Here is a 4,652-nt window from a genome sequence, read left to right as displayed (position 1 = left end):
AATCTGCCAGGTGTCATCTAGGAAACACCTGACCTGAGAGGGAGTCCTCTTCTTAATAGCTGTGTTTAATATCCTCCCAGTACTAGGTTGGGTTTTCCTTGCTGGCATTCTGCCATGTGGACTGTCTGGTGGAAGAGCTTGCCTTTTTCACCAGAAAAGGGATCGGTTTTGAGCCTCTGGCAAACCTCACCTTGGCACGGAGGTGGATGTGGAAGAGCAGGTTTCTCCTGGGTGGGGATGGGAGATCTGTTGGGCTAACCTGCTCCCTTCAGTCTTGAACTGTAATCTCCTGTGGAGTGGAGCTGGATTGAGCCAAGGATCAGCTGAAGGCTGCTCAAGAAGAGAGTAGAGCAGGCAAAGGCAAACTCGGCCCTCCAGATGTTTGGGGACTACAACTCCCATCGTCCCTGACCACTGGTCCTGTTAGCTAGGGATGATGGGAGTTGTAGTCCCAAAACATCTTGAGGGCCGAGTTTGCCTGTGCCTGGAGTAGAGGCTGATTCAATAGTACAAGAGGGATACTTGCTTGCTGGATGAGACAGGAAACGGGAAGGATCCCGTTCATCTTTCAAAGGCATTCCTATTAGAGCATTAAGAACCCAGATTCATTTATCTGTCTTAGAAATGGAAGGAACAAATGTTCCAAGAAAGCTGCTGTCAGGCATTAACATGAGGTGTAAGGCCTTTAACCCAAATTCATTCTCAACAGGTTTTCCACTTAGAAATGGGAGAAATGAAAAATCCAAATCAAGTTGCTATTAGACATTTGTCTAATAGCCTCGGCTCAGATTCGCTCTCAGACCTTAGACATGAAAGAAGCATGCAGGCAAGTTGCTATCAGACAGCCATAGGAGCTGTAAGGCCCTCAGCCCAGACACACTGTCAGAGGGTATCTTAGCCCTAAACGGCCTCGGTCCAGTATACCTGAAGGAGCATCTCCACCCCCATCGTTCTGCCCAGACACTGAGGTCCAGCTCCAAGGGCCTTCTGGTGGTTCCCTCACTGCGAGAAGCCAAGTTACAGGGAACCAGGCAGAGGGCCTTCTCAGTAGTGGCGCCCGCCCTGTGGAACGCCCTCCCACCAGATGTCAAAGAGAAAAACATCTACCAGACTTTTAGAAGACATCTGAAGGCAGCCCTGTTTAGGGAAGCTTTTAGTGTTTAACAGACCATCCATTGTATTTTAATATTTCGTTGGAAGCCGCCCAGAGTGGCTGGGGAAACCCAGCCAGATAGGCGGGGTATCACACACACACACACGCAAGTCACTATCAGATGTTTTTAGAATGGAGATAAGCCTGCAACCTTCAAAACGTGTCACGAAAGAAGTAGAGCAGCACCCAAGCAAGTTGCTATTGGGCATTTGTAAAAGCTGTAATTAAACCCCGCTGCGCTTGTTGTGAAAGTGTGTGGAATTTCAAGAGGTGAATGGGATCTAGGTTGTGGCCCAGAAATCTATTATTATGATGGCATCTCGGTCAGGGGAATCCTTATGCAACACAGTAAAGCAGTTATTAAAGGCAGAAGGAGACTCCTGCAACCTGATTCCAGATCTTCGTGATTTCTTACCCTGCTCATCACACCCAGAAGGTTTGGCTGAACTTGTGAAACACACCTAATATGACTAATTCTATGCTCCAGATAGAAAGAAAAGGAAACATGTCACAATGAACATCAGACTTCTTGTGTTCTCGATGTGTTAGGCTTCGTAGGCCACGCAGCTGTGGCCGGATTTATCAGGTCCTAGCCGCTGCAGACCACACATTGCTTGTTAATTCGAAGGAAGTCCCAAATCAGTGCAGTTTTGAAATCAGTGGTGAAAATCGTTGCAGCTTTGAAAGGTTCAGACTGCAGTCTTGATTCATAATGGCATCTGGTTGCATCCAAACAGGCAACACCTGTTCCTTGAGCTCACTTTCATACCCTCCAACATTTATCCAATAAAAATAGGGACATCCTATTCGATGATAATAATAATAATTATTATATTATTTATACCCTGCCCATCTGACTGGGTTTACCCAGCCGCTCTGGTTTGCTTCCAAGCAAACATACTAAAACATTAAACATTGACAAAACTTCTCTTCAGATATTACTTATCTCCTTGGCTCGGGGGTGTCGCATAACTCCATACCTTCCAACATTTCTCGGATGAAAACTGGGACGTCCTAAGGAAAAGCGGGACATTCTAGGATCAAATCAGAAATCAGGATGGCTTCTGTAAATCTGGGACTGTCCATGGAAAATAGAGGCAGTTGGAGGGTCTGGAAGTGCCATGATTTATTTATTTTTTAATTTTTTGCTATGCAAAATTTGGTTTCAAGATATTAAGAGGTATAGTGAACAAACAACTTTCTGAAATATATCCTAGATTGGAAAGAGTCCAACAATAGTTTTGACCCATGTGTACCATTGAGACCACATTCGCACTATACATTAGAAGTTCCATGATAGCTGTGGCCTTCCTCAATTGGGGATTCTGGGAACTGTAGTTTTTTTGAGGGTGCTGGGAGTTGTTGGGAGTCCCCCTTCTCTGAGGTATAATTTCTGGAGTGATTTATCAATCAATACCTCTTCACAGGGAACTCAGGGACCTTCTGCAAGCAAAGCAGATGCTCTACCACTGACCTGTGGACATCCACTTAAATTGGAAGGCGGGAAGCTGAGGGATTCAGCTGAGCTGTGATGTGGTGCTGAGATGCACCTCATTGGTGCTGAATGTCTTGCTGAGGTTCTAAGTCCTGTTGAGGAAAGTGTCTGAGCAGTGGACATCACTGACAACGTTGAGGACAGCAGTTGCCATCAAACAAGGCCTAAGGAGAACCTTCTGGGGAATTTTGGTGGGTCAGAGGTAGATAGGAAGCTATCTTGGACCGATTCAGGTAATTGATTCATCTAGTTCAGTATTATCTACAGTGACTGGCCGTGGCTCCATAGACTTTCATGGAGGGAATCTTTCCCAAATCTATCTGGGGAGGCAGGTGATTAAACCTGGGATTTTCGGCATGCAAAGCAGTCGCTCCACCAGTGAGATGTGGGCTTCTGCTTAATTAGGAACATAGGAGAAGCCACTATAATGGACTTGCTATCATTTACAAGCAGTATACATGTGTGCCCATCCCAATAGTCCTAGGATGAAACTGATTTGGGGAAAATAGGAGACAGTATTTAGACCCACGGATCAAACATAAGGAGTGAATATGAAACTTGACAGAGCAAGGGCAAACCTGTTTTCCTAACCTGTTGATTGTTTCTTGCAACTCTTATAATTTTCTAGTATATTTTAGGAAGGGAATTATGGACTCATTGTGTGCTGACTGTTGTATAAATATTTTACACTTTGTACTATGTCTAGCACACCCATGGCACAGTTGAGCAGGGTGCCTCTCCTGCCATGCATGTCAGAAATAAAGGAAGCCACTGGCATATGTTTCAAACAATCATCTCATAGTCTGATTTCCACAAGAATATAAATGCAATTTAGTAAAGTTTTCTAAAGCAGAAACATGGTTTCTTTGATGAATATGAGGCGGGGCCAACTTGTTCTAGTTAGTACATTTTGGGCATAAACCTATAGATATAGAACCACGCAGATTTCTTGGTTTGAAAGAAACTTTTAATGGGTTTTCAAGCAGAAAGTCTGAATGTTTACATCATTCACAAGCAATAAAGGTGTCATAATATGATGGTGATTCTCATGGAACAGTTATGAATCATGGATTCCATTTCTTTACAACAATAGGGAAAGCTCATGATTTCAGCCAAACTACAGTTTGCATGAAGAAAGGGGAATATGCAATAAGTGATGATAATAATTGAGTATTTCATCCATCCTTGAAGGCAAGTCTGAACATTTACATTATTCACATTGGGGAATTTCAGCCAATTATGGTTTGCAAGAAGAAAAGGGAAGATGCAACAAGTGATGATAATAATTGAGTATTTCAACTATCCTTGAAGGCATCTACTTCAGCTTCTGGGGGAAGACTTTCTGTTGACTTTGTTGTCCACCACAACATCCGCCGCCACTGCTGCCACCACAGCAACTGCCGCCGCTGCTACCGCCGCCGCATCCACCACCTCTGCTGCCTCCGCAACATCCGCCACCGCTACTGCCGCCACCACCACATCCACCGCTGCTCTGACTCCACTGAGAGGAAACCACACCGCGGCTGCCACCACCACATCCTCCGCCACTGTGGCTGCCACCACCACATCCTCCGCCACTGCGGCTGCCACCACCACATCCACCGCCACTGCGGCTGCCACCGCAGCACCCACAGCCTCTACCACCACAACAGCAGCAGCTTCCTCTTTGTTGTTGCTGGCTCATCTTTTCTGTGGATTGGATAAGCCTTGGGGAAGAGAGAAAGAGATTGGCATCATTTTGAGGGCTGACGTCTCAGAGGGAATAGCTCCTAGAAGATGCAAGTCAAGCTAATCTTCCTTTGAAGTTCACAGGATGCTTCTACCTATATATGATACACCCATTAAAGGCTAGGGGGTCCTCATACTCACCTATTGTTCACGGAGTCAAGCGTTGGTCAAGTCAAGCTTTGTCGAGTGAATGAGAGTTGCTTGAGACAAAGGGACCTTTTATACCATCTCTCAATGGCCTGTTTCGGAAATGGTGGCAGGTTCTGAGGAGGCCCA

The 4,652-nt window shown here is 45.4% G+C and overlaps 1 long non-coding RNA gene across 1 annotated transcript; it reads right to left on the bottom strand.

Moving 5' to 3' along the window:
• Positions 1-3,593: 3,593 nt before the first annotated feature.
• Positions 3,594-4,652, bottom strand: LOC118076453 (uncharacterized). The gene is made up of 2 exons (XR_004691496.3): positions 4,518-4,652; positions 3,594-4,354 (listed from the first exon to the last, which is right to left on the bottom strand). It is a non-coding gene; the product is annotated as an uncharacterized LOC118076453 (long non-coding RNA).

The sequence above is a fragment of the Zootoca vivipara genome, chromosome 16, assembly GCF_965207765.1.
Source record: "Zootoca vivipara chromosome 16, rZooViv2.hap1.1, whole genome shotgun sequence".
Lineage (NCBI taxonomy): Eukaryota > Metazoa > Chordata > Lepidosauria > Squamata > Lacertidae > Zootoca > Zootoca vivipara.
This window is presented reverse-complemented; position numbering and strand designations above follow the sequence as displayed.